Source organism: Petromyzon marinus, chromosome 45 (assembly GCF_048934315.1).
Source record: "Petromyzon marinus isolate PM22_M1 ecotype Great Lakes invasive population chromosome 45, UKy_Petmar_22M1.pri1.0, whole genome shotgun sequence".
Taxonomy (NCBI): domain Eukaryota; kingdom Metazoa; phylum Chordata; class Hyperoartia; order Petromyzontiformes; family Petromyzontidae; genus Petromyzon; species Petromyzon marinus.
In genome coordinates this window covers 6,201,239-6,214,507 of record NC_133711.1, presented here as the reverse complement: position 1 = coordinate 6,214,507, position 13,269 = coordinate 6,201,239, and the positions used below count along the sequence as shown (strand labels likewise).

Below are 13,269 nucleotides of genomic sequence, written 5' to 3'. Positions count from 1 at the left end.
AAACTAAACTATTTTAAAATATGATTTGGCTCTTTTGGTAAAGTCACGTCGATAGAAAAATTATCAAATAAAATAATATATTTTAAAAAAAAAATTTAATTGCATTTTTTATTGTTATTTTCGATCTACGTCACTTTACCGAAATAAGTAAAAATATTGTTTTTTAATCTTACAAGGTAAAGAAAGCCCCTCCACCGCTGAGCCCTGAACTAATTTGTCTAATGATAGCTTAAAGAAGTCTCCCATCGTGTGGACATTTACGGCAGCCAACAATTTTTGTTTATGACTCTCAAGGCGCGATTCCAGGGCGATATTATTACGGTTCGCCTCTCGTGAGGTGAATAATTTTACTATCAGCTTCGGTGCGAGGGGTTAACTTGCAAAGATGAAATTCGTATTATTATTCTTCCTAACACCTGTTGCCAACTTTATCTGTTGTTTCGGCTCTGTAGGGCGCTTGTGGCTTTGATCTCCAACACAGAGCCGGTGTTGCTGTACCAGCTACGAACTGGCCACGTTCTGCTCACGTGACGCACAACCCTTACCAGTTGGCTGTGTCGGGTGGTGGCGGATTTAACGACACATTATTATATACGCGATCTAACCCCCATGAAAACAAACTATATTATGTAATAGTGACATTCACGGTGACTATTATACCGTGCTTACACGACTTTTATAAACCCAGAATATCGCTTGCAAGCTATGCGAATGTCTTAACGGCGGTCGCGTTAAAGTCAACAAATGGTCGAGGCCAGAGGCCCTCCTCCTCCTGGGCCAAATGAACCACCGCTCAAAACTCCCCCACGCGTAGCCCACGAGGGGGAGACACGCGAACAGCGAAGATTAATAACAATGTAATAATAATTTACTCATCAATCACACTTCATTTTGTTGTAGCGGGACTCGACCAGAGCGTGGCGACTTTTGCGGAACCCGAATCTCCGTAATTGTACAACATCCACCCCTCACTCACTCACTCAATCCATCACTCCCTCACTCACTCACTCCCTCACTCCCTCCCTCACTCCCTCCCTCACTCACTCCCTCACTCCCTCCCTCACTCCCTCACTCACTCACTCCCTCCCTCACTCACTCCATCACTCCCTCACTCCCTCACTCACTCCCTCCCTCCCTCACTCCCTCACTCACTCACTCCCTCACTCCCTCCCTCACTCACTCCCTCCCTCACTCCCTTACTCACTCACTCCCTCACTCACTCAATCCCTCACTCACTCACTCCCTCACTCACTCACTCCCTCAATCCATCACTCCCTCACTCCCTCCCTCACTCACTCCCTCACTCACTCACTCCCTCCCTCACTCACTCCCTCCCTCACTCACTCCCTCCCTCCCTCACTCCATCACTCCCTCACTCCCTCCCTCACTCGCTCACTCCCTCCCTCACTCTCTCACTCCCTCCCTCCCTCACTCCCTCCCTCCCTCACTCCCTCCATCACTCCCTCACTCCCTCCCTCCCTCACTCTCTCACTCCCTCCCTCCATCACTCCCTCCCTCACTCCCTCCCTCCCTCCCTCACTCCCTCCCTCCCTCACTCCCTCCCTCACTCCCTCACTCACTCACTCCCTCACTCACTCACTCCCTCACTCACTCACTCCCTCACTCACTCACTCCCTCACTCGCTCAGTCACTCCCTCACTCACTCACTCCTTCACTCACTCACTCACTCCCTCACTCACTCACTCCCTCACTCACTCCCTCACTCCCTCACTCACTCCCTCACTCCCTCACTCACTCACTCACTCCCTCCCTCCATCACTCCCTCACTCACTCCCTCACTCCCTCCCTCACTCACTCCCTCACTCACTCCCTCACTCACTCCCTCACTCACTCCCTCACTCCCTCACTCCCTCCCTCACTCCATCACTCCTTCACTCACTCACTCCCTCACTCCATCACTCCATCACTCCTTCACTCACTCACTCACTCCCTCACTCCATCACTCACTCACTCCCTCAGTCACTCACTCACTCCCTCACTCCCTCACTCACTCCCTCACTCACTCCCTCACTCCCTCCCTCCCTCACTCTCTCACTCCCTCCCTCACTCCCTCCCTCACTCCCTCACTCACTCCCTCACTCCCTCCATCACTCCCTCACTCACTCCCTCACTCCCTCCCTCACTCACTCCCTCCCTCACTCTCTCACTCCCTCCCTCCCTCACTCCCTCCCTCCCTCACTCACTCCCTCCCTCCCTCCCTCACTCCATCACTCCCTCACTCCCTCACTCACTCCCTCACTCCCTCACTCACTCCCTCACTCACTCACTCACTCCCTCACTCACTCACTCTCTCACTCCATCACTCACTCACTCCCTCCCTCCCTCACTCACTCCCTCACTCACTCACTCCCTCACTCACTCACTCCCTCCCTCACTCCCTCACTCACTCACTCCCTCACTCCCTCACTCCCTCACTCACTCACTCCCTCACTCACTCACTCACTCCCTCACTCCCTCCCTCCCTCCCCCCTCCCTCCCTCACTCACTCCCTCCCTCCCTCACTCCCTCCCTCCCTCACTCCCTCACTACCTCCCTCCCTCACTCACTCCCTCCCTCACTCACTCCCTCCCCACCAATGTATAAACCACCACCATCACCCCCCACGCATACACAGTTGATTTAACGTCGTTTCTCAATCACGTCGTCACTTTATCATCAAAGCGCTTTGATTTAACGTCGTTTCTCAATCACGTCGTCACTTTATCAAAGCGCTTTGATTTAGCGTCGTTTCTCAATCACGTCGTCACTTTATCATCAAAGCGCTTTGATTTAACGTCGTTTCTCAATCACGTCGTCACTTTATCAAACCGCTTTGATTTAACGTCGTTTCTCAATCACGTCGTCACTTTGTCATCAAAGCGCTTTGATTTAACGTCGTTTCTCAATCACGTCGTCACGTTATCATCAAACCGCTTTGATTTAACGTCGTTTGTTTAACACGTAGGCTTTCGCGACCAATATTATTCATAATAAAGGTTTTTGGGTTAGATCGCGTTTATTTATAAATGTGTCGCAACCCTCCACCACCCGACACGGCCAATCAGCAAAAAAAGTGTCACGTTGACAAAAGAATTATTTGTCTTTTGTCAACGTGACACTTTTTTTGCTGATTGGCCGTGTCGGGTGGTGGAGGGTTGCGACACATTTATAAATAAACGCGATCTAACCCAAAAACCTTTATTATGAATTAACGTCGTTTCTCAATCACGTCGTCATTTTATCATCAAAGCGCTTTGATTTAACGTCGTTTCTCAATCACGTCGTCACTTTATCATCAACTCGCTTTGATTTAACGTCGTTTCTCAATCACGTCGTCACTTTGTCATGAACCCGCTTTGATTTAACGTCGTTTCTCAGTAACGTCGTCACTTTATCATCAAAGCGCTTTGATTTAACGTCGTTTCTCAATCACGTCGTCACTTTGTCATCAAAGCGCTTTGATTTAACGTCGTTTCTCAATCACGTCGTCACGTTATCATCAAACCGCTTTGATTTAACGTCGTTTCTCAATCACGTCGTCATTTTATCATCAAAGCGCTTTGATTTAACGTCGTTTCTCAATCACGTCATCACTTTATCATCAACTCGCTTTGATTTAACGTCGTTTCTCAATCACGTCGTCACTTTATCATCAACTCGCTTTGATTTAACGTCGTTTCTCAATCACGTCGTCACTTTGTCATGAACCCGCTTTGATTTAACGTCGTTTCTCAGTAACGTCGTCACTTTATCATCAAAGCGCTTTGATTTAACGTCGTTTCTCAATCACGTCGTCACTTTGTCATCAAAGCGCTTTGATTTAACGTCGTTTCTCAATCACGTCGTCACGTTATCATCAAACCGCTTTGATTTAACGTCGTTTCTCAATCACGTCGTCATTTTATCATCAAAGCGCTTTGATTTAACGTCGTTTCTCAATCACGTCATCACTTTATCATCAACTCGCTTTGATTTAACGTCGTTTCTCAATCACGTCGTCACTTTGTCATCAACCCGCTTTGATTTAACGTCGTTTCTCAGTAACGTCGTCACTTTATCATCAAAGCGCTTTGATTTAACGTCGTTTCTCAATCACGTCGTCATTTTATCATCAAAGCGCTTTGATTTAACGTCGTTTCTCAATCACGTCGTCACTTTATCATCAAAGCGCTTTGATTTAACGTCGTTTCTCAATCACGTCGTCACTTTATCAGCAAACCGCTTTGATTTAACGTCGTTTCTCAATCACGTCGTCACGTTATCATCAAACCGCTTTGATTTAACGTCGTTTCTCAATCACGTCGTCATTTTATCATCAAAGCGCTTTGATTTAACGTCGTTTTTCAATCACGTCGTCACTTTATCATGAACTCGCTTTGATTTAACGTCGTTTCTCAATCACGTCGTCACTTTGTCATCAACCCGCTTTGATTTAACGTCGTTTCTCAGTAACGTCGTCACTTTATCATCAAAGCGCTTTGATTTAACGTCGTTTCTCAATCACGTCGTCATTTTATCATCAAAGCGCTTTGATTTAACGTCGTTTCTCAATCACGTCGTCACTTTATCATCAAAGCGCTTTGATTTAACGTCGTTTCTCAATCACGTCGTCACTTTATCAGCAAACCGCTTTGATTTAACGTCGTTTCTCAATCACGTCGTCACTTTATCATCAAAGCGCTTTGATTTAACGTCGTTTCTCAATCACGTCGTCACTTTATCATTAAAGCGCTTTGATTTAACGTCGTTTCTCAATCACGTCGTCATTTTATCATCAAAGCGCTTTGATTTAACGTCGTTTCTCAATCACGTCGTCACTTTATCATCAACCCGCTTTGATTTAACGTCGTTTCTCAATCACGTCGTCACTGTCATCAACTCGCTTTGATTTAACGTCGTTTCTCAGTCACGTCGTCACTTTATCATCAAAGCGCTTTGATTTAACGTCGTTTCTCAATCACGTCGTAATTTTATCATCAAAGCGCTTTGATTTAACGTCGTTTCTCAATCACGTCGTCACTTTATCATCAAAGCGCTTTGATTTAACGTCGTTTCTCAATCACGTCGTCATTTTATCAGCTAACCGCTTTGATTTAACGTCGTTTCTCAATCACGTCGTCACTTTATCATCAAAGCGCTTTGATTTAACGTCGTTTCTCAATCACGTCGTCACTTTATCATCAAACCGCTTTGATTTAACGTCGTTTCTCAATCACGTCGTCACTTTGTCATCAAAGCGCTTTGATTTAACGTCGTTTCTCAGTCACGTCGTCACTTTATCATCAAAGCGCTTTGATTTAACGTCGTTTCTCAATCACATCGTCACTTTATCATCAAAGCGCTTTGATTTAACGTCGTTTCTCAATCACGTCGTCACTGTCATCAACCCGCTTTGATTTAACGTCGTTTCTCAATCACGTCGTCACTTTATCATCAAAGCGCTTTGAGTTAACGTCGTTTCTCAATCACGTCGTCACTTTATCATCAAAGCGCTTTGATTTAACGTCGTTTCTCAATCACGTCGTCACTTTGTCATCAAAGCGCTTTGATTTAGCGTCGTTTCTCAATCACGTCGTCACTTTATCAAAACGCTTTGATTTAACGTCGTTTCTCAATCACGTCGTCACTTTATCATCAAAGCGCTTTGATTTAACGTCGTTTCTCAATCACGTCGTCATTTTATCATCAAAGCGCTTTGATTTAACGTCGTTTCTCAATCACGTCGTCACTTTATCATCAAAGCGCTTTGATTTAACGTCGTTTCTCAATCACGTCGTCACTTTATCAGCAAACCGCTTTGATTTAACGTCGTTTCTCAATCACGTCGTCATTTTATCATCAAAGCGCTTTGATTTAACGTCGTTTCTCAATCACGTCGTCACTTTATCATCAACCCGCTTTGATTTAACGTCGTTTCTCAATCACGTCGTCACTGTCATCAACCCGCTTTGATTTAACGTCGTTTCTCAGTCACGTCGTCACTTTATCATCAAAGCGCTTTGATTTAACGTCGTTTCTCAATCACGTCGTAATTTTATCATCAAAGCGCTTTGATTTAACGTCGTTTCCCAATCACGTCGTCACTTTATCATCAAAGCGCTTTGATTTAACGTCGTTTCTCAATCACGTCGTCATTTTATCAGCTAACCGCTTTGATTTAACGTCGTTTCTCAATCACGTCGTCACTTTATCATCAAAGCGCTTTGATTTAACGTCGTTTCTCAATCACGTCGTCACTTTATCATCAAACCGCTTTGATTTAACGTCGTTTCTCAATCACGTCGTCAATTTGTCATCAAAGCGCTTTGATTTAACGTCGTTTCTCAATCACGTCGTCATTTTATCATCAAAGCGCTTTGATTTAACGTCGTTTCTCAATCACGTCGTCATTTTATCAGCTAACCGCTTTGATTTAACGTCGTTTCTCAATCACGTCGTCACTTTATCATCAAAGCGCTTTGATTTAACGTCGTTTCTCAATCACGTCGTCACTTTATCATCAAACCGCTTTGATTTAACGTCGTTTCTCAATCACGTCGTCACTTTATCATCAAAGCGCTTTGATTTAACGTCGTTTCTCAATCACGTCGTCATTTTATCATCAAAGCGCTTTGATTTAACGTCGTTTCTCAATCACGTCGTCACTTTATCATCAAAGCGCTTTGATTTAACGTCGTTTCTCAATCACGTCGTCACTTTATCAGCAAACCGCTTTGATTTAACGTCGTTTCTCAATCACGTCGTCATTTTATCATCAAAGCGCTTTGATTTAACGTCGTTTCTCAATCACGTCGTCACTTTATCATCAACCCGCTTTGATTTAACGTCGTTTCTCAATCACGTCGTCACTGTCATCAACCCGCTTTGATTTAACGTCGTTTCTCAGTCACGTCGTCACTTTATCATCAAAGCGCTTTGATTTAACGTCGTTTCTCAATCACGTCGTAATTTTATCATCAAAGCGCTTTGATTTAACGTCGTTTCCCAATCACGTCGTCACTTTATCATCAAAGCGCTTTGATTTAACGTCGTTTCTCAATCACGTCGTCATTTTATCAGCTAACCGCTTTGATTTAACGTCGTTTCTCAATCACGTCGTCACTTTATCATCAAAGCGCTTTGATTTAACGTCGTTTCTCAATCACGTCGTCACTTTATCATCAAACCGCTTTGATTTAACGTCGTTTCTCAATCACGTCGTCAATTTGTCATCAAAGCGCTTTGATTTAACGTCGTTTCTCAGTCACGTCGTCACTTTATCATCAAAGCGCTTTGATTTAACGTCGTTTCTCAATCACATCGTCACTTTATCATCAAAGCGCTTTGATTTAACGTCGTTTCTCAATCACGTCGTCACTGTCATCAACCCGCTTTGATTTAACGTCGTTTCTTAATCACGTCGTCACTTTATCATCAAAGCGCTTTGAGTTAACGTCGTTTCTCAATCACGTCGTCACTTTATCATCAAAGCGCTTTGATTTAACGTCGTTTCTCAATCACGTCGTCACTTTGTCATCAAAGCGCTTTGATTTAGCGTCGTTTCTCAATCACGTCGTCACTTTATCAAAGCGCTTCGATTTAACGTCGTTTCTCAATCACGTCGTCATTTTATCATCAAAACGCTTTGATTTAACGTCGTTTCTCAATCACGTCGTCACTTTATCATCAAAGCGCTTTGATTTAACGTCGTTTCTCAATCACGTCGTCACTTTATCAAAGCGCTTTGATTTAACGTCGTTTCTCAATCACGTCGTCACTTTATCATCAAAGCGCTTTGATTTAACGTCGTTTCTCAATCACGTCATCACTTTATCATCAAAGCGCTTTGATTTAACGTCGTTTCTCAATCACGTCGTCACTTTATCAAAGCGCTTTGATTTAGCGTCGTTTCTCAATCACGTCGTCACTTTATCAAAGCGCTTTGATTTAACGTCGTTTCTCAATCACGTCGCCACTTTATCAAAACGCTTTGATTTAACGTCGTTTCTCAATCAAGTCGTCAGTTTATAATCAAAGCGCTTTGATTTAACGTCGTTTCTCAATCACGTCGTCACTTTATCATCAAAGCGCTTTGATTTAACGTCGTTTCTGTATTGTCATTGTAGTGCGTATTTAATGCGGCGCTGCACTCTGATGTTGTAGGAGAAAACAGTTATATAAAAGTCTATTTACTAAAGTAGAACGTGTTGTCTATATTTATTTAAATTTGCGCATTTAGATGTGACGTCACATTCCTCAACACCCCCCCCCCCTCTCGTCAACACATTGTCACAAATGTTTGACCCCCCCCCCCACACTCCTACCTATGTGCGTGACGTCATTTATGGACGGCCCCTAAGGCTATATGGGGGATGGTGGGTGGGGTTTGGTTGAACAACTTATATTTTGTGTAGACCTGATGAGTAATAATGAACGCATCACTGTTGTACACAGGCGCGTGTTTAACAAATAATATTGTTTATTATTAACATTATAATTTATTATTATTAACATTGTCCCCTTGAGCGGAGACCGATGAAGCCTCTTCATATAATAATAGGGGGTTTTCCCCTTTTTCCTGGAAACAAAACTGAAACCTTTTAACAAGGATTCACCACAATACCTGCACCAATTGGGTCGAGGCTCAAAAGAAAGCCGTCCCTTGGTGTGGACCAATCAGCTTCAAGGACAATGCATCATATATTATCAAAGTATGTTTTTTGTTTGCATTTTGACTGCAGGTATTGTGGTTAATGCAGTAAACATGAATCCTTGTAAAAAAAAGGTTTCGGTTTTGTTGCCAGAAAAAAAGGGAAAAACCCCTATTATTATTATTATTACATTTTGGTACTGGCAAAGGAGGTCTAATGATGTACAAGCCTCTTCACTTTAGAGAATATTACAATTCGTCAAAGTAACAAAACCAAAAAAATATTTTTTATTTCCCACGAACTTTGCTCCCACCACCCCCCCAGGCGAAGTAAAACATGCTTTTTTTTCCCAATCTGCGTTTGTTTTTTTATTTCGTTGCTCGTGCTGCTGGCACGGCTCTCTGCCGCGTGACGTCAGCGTGTGACGTCGCTTGTGACGTCGCTTGTGACGTGACGCGTGACGTCACAAGCGGGGGGGGGGGGGGCGACGTAAGGGGTGGCGTGGCCACCGAAAGGCAAATCCGTAGAGCTGTAGGGAGGACGAGTTTTGCCGGGGTGGGCGATCATGGACGGAAGAAGCCACGAATAACAACGGATTATACAGGGTGCTTCACAAATTATTATTTGTTTTTAAACACTTACATGGGACTGTCGTTTTTAATGGGGGGGGGGGGGGGGAAACTAAGGGATAATACACCGTAACGTGATAACTAATGAATATCGATAGCTTCAAAAAGTCAAAAGTCTCCACTTTTTCTTCTTTGGTTCTTTCGGTAAAGTCACCACGTAGAATGAGAATAAATTAATAAATTAAAACAATAACACAATAAAATTCTCACGACGTTTCGGCCACAACACAAGCGGCCTTCATCAGGTGAAGGGACGAGACTGTCTGGAGGACAGCGCTTGAGATCCAGCGCTGTCCTCCCTTCACCTGATGAAGGCCACTTGTGTTGTGGCCGAAACGTCGTGAGAATTTTATTGTGTTATTTTATTTTATCAATTTATTATTTTATTCTCATTCTACGTGGTGACTTTACCGAAAGAACCAAAGAAGATGAATCCTTGCAGTCACGAAAGCTTTAAATCGAAATTTAGTCTCCACTGTGTTCGCCATCATTGTCACCACGTGGCCTGGAATCCCCTCCAGGTCGTATCCAGCGTCACGTTTCTCGTGATATCGTTGCTTAAATCCTCACAAGTGATCGCAATTTTTTTTAAGCACAACCTGTAGAATTCAGTTCCTGCAGAAGCTCCCAGCGCGTGGGGTCGAAACGTCGGACATCGACCAGCGTTTGCGATCTTCTGGGTAGTCCGCTGAGTGATCGTTTCGCTCCGGAGGGTGGCAGAAAAAAACACGGGGATGCGATTTGCATTCCGATTTAAATAACCAAATTATTACCAACAGCTGCGAGCAAGCCATTTAAGAGGCCACGTGATTGATGTTCCAAATGTAGCCTCTCAATGCTTGGCTGCGTGCGTTCTAATTACAGTGAGGCTCGCACGGACCCATGAATCCCTCGCCAAAGACAAAGATCCCCCATATAACCTTTGGGGCGCTACGGTGGAGAGATGTTAACTCCCTCGCCTGGTATACAGGATGGTCGTGGGTTCGATCCCGACCCTGACGCCTGCTGCTGCTGTATATTTGGAGTTTGCGTGTCTCTCATCATTATCAGGGTGGCTAGGAGATGTTAACTACCTCGCCTGGTATACAGGAGGTCGTGGGTTCGATCCCGACCCTGACGCCTGCTGCTGCTGTATATTTGGAGTTTGCGTGTCTCTCTCTCATCATCATCACGGTGGCTAGGAAATGTTAACTACCTCGCTTGGTTTACAGGAGGTCGTTAGTTATATCCCGACCCTGACGCCTGCTGCTGCTGCTGTATATTTGGAGTTTGCGTTTCTCTCTCCCATCATCATCACAGTGGCTAGGAGATGTTAACTACCTCGCCTGGTATACAGGCGGTCGTGGGTTCGATCCCGACCCTGACGCCTGCTGCTGCTGTATATTTGGAGTTTGCGGTGTCTCTCTCTCCCCGTGGTAGCGTGGATTTTTCTCTGAGTCCTCTGGTTTTTTTTAGCAACACACGTTTAGAAGTATTTGTCTGCTGATATACATTTCCACGTGATGATGATAAGCCCACTTCGTTGAGCTATCATTTGTGGCCAGATCGCTTCTCAATAAGAGCTACTTAGCTCAGTGGGCCTTACCTGGTCATATAAAAAGTAGTTTAGTAACAGACTGTTGGGGCAAGTGCCATTCGCGATCAACTATGAAGGCCCATGGCACACAAGGGGGTGGGTGGCCAACGCCACGCATAGCCGCCTTTGTCTCCCCAATGCTGATGTTTACACACTGCACTAGGTAGTCATTTGAGGCCGAGTCGACCTAGGGGAGGCCCAGGGCCGGTTCAGATCATCGTCACCGGTGTTGATCGTCGGCGGGAATCGAACTCGGATCGCCAGGTTCGCAGCGCAGCGCGCTAACCGCTGCGCCACCGCTCCCCACATTCAAACACACACACATGATCACACACACACACGAACACACACACACACGAACACACACACACGAACACACACACACACGAACACACACACACACACGAACACACACACACGAACACACACACACGAACACACCCACACACACGAACACACACACACACACACGAACACACACACACACGAACACACACACACACGAACACACACACACGAACACACGAACACACACACACACGAACACACACACACGAACACACGAACACACACACACGAACACACACACACGAACACACACACACGAACACACACACGAACACACACACACGAACACACACACACACGAACACACACACGAACACACACACGAACACACCCACACACACGAACACACCCACACACACGAACACACCCACACACGAACACACACACACACGAACACACACACACACACGAACACACACACACACACGAACACACACACACACGAACACACACACACACGAACACACACACACACACGAACACACACACACACACGAACACACACACACGAACACACACACACGAACACACACGAACACCCACATACACGAACACACACACACGAAGACACACACACACACGAACACACACACACACACACACGAACACACACACACACACACACGAACACACCCACACACACGAACACACACACACGAACACACCCACCCACGAACACACACACACACGAACACACACACACACGAACACACACACACACGAACACACACACACACGAACACACACACACACACACGATCACACACACACACACACGCGCCCTCGTACCTAAGACACCGTGCGTGGGAGGGATATCACAAAAAGTAATACCTCCTACATTATTAAATCAATAACATTTTATTTATCCGGGCGGGACCCGTGGCGGTGGCTGTACGGGCAGCGCTCGGCGCATCTCGCGGTGAACCCGGCGACCCGCGCTCAAATTTATTCCCGGCCTCGGGTGACATCGGCCCCGAGCCGATGTCCGAGCCAGTCTTGGGGATCCCCCGTCCCCACTTCGCCATGCTGCAACGACCAGCGTGGTGAAGTATGGTCAAACAGCACCCTTCGCAACCAGCACTGGACCCGGCGATGCTTTCGACTATTGGTCAAGCAACGCCGTATTGGCCCCGTGCACGGCGTGGGGGGGGGGGGAGGCATTCGTCCAGCGGGGCCGTGAATTATTCCCATGCCGCCCGTCCCAACAGCAAAGCGCGGATCTTGCCAAACCCGCGCATTCCTGCGTCTGGCTCGAGCGCCAATTTCCTCGGCGCTCGGCTGCGTGCGAGGGTTAGAGAGCAGCGGTTCTTAATGGGGCCACGCGACGCCGAAGATCCCAACTCGCGGAGGGCCCAAAAAAAATTGTCTGGGCCCACGGCCCCCTTGGTGGCGAGAGTCGTAAGCGTGGACACCGTTTGGGAAGGTCGGTCAGATGGTCCCACCGGGGTGGTGGTGGTGGTGGGTCGTCATCGTCGGGTGAAAAGCCTCCCCCAGGTCGCGGTCCTATCCCTCTCTGTCTCGCGTTCCCGCGAAGCGACAATTGCACCCAGACGCCTGCACGCGATGATATTGGGGAGGTGTTTTTTGGGGTTAGTTTGCGTTCATATAAATGCGCCGTTAAACCCGCCAATGTTGTGGATTTGCTCTCCAGCGTACCGGTGCGCTGTACTCGTAACGCATCGGGCACGTTCTGTTCACGCGACAAACCTTAGCTAAGTGTCGGGTGGTGGAGGGGTTTAACGACACATTTATATTAACGCGATTTAAGCCAACAACAAAAAAACAACCAATATTATGAATGATATCGGTAGCGAAAGCCTACCATGCATGAAACTGACCTACACACGAGCTGATTAATTCATTCCATCTCCCTGCTTGCGACGTCCTCTTGACATTTCCACGAATTAATATCTAAAGTGGCTGCATCATTTAATAGTAATGTTATGAATTAAAATACAAATGAATAACTTCTATTTTAGATCGCGCCGTTCGGTCAAAAGATCGCCGAGCCCCGTACACGTCAATATTTCAGCACTGTCAATGAATAAAAATGTGAAAATTATTAAGTGCTACACCAGACGAACAA

The 13,269-nt window shown here is 46.0% G+C and overlaps 1 protein-coding gene across 5 annotated transcripts in view; it reads right to left on the bottom strand.

Annotated features, from left to right (window-relative positions):
• The window catches only part of LOC116952078 (secretagogin-like), a 66,071-nt gene that overhangs the window by 30,665 nt on the left and 22,137 nt on the right, over positions 1–13,269 (bottom strand). The window lies entirely within an intron of this gene.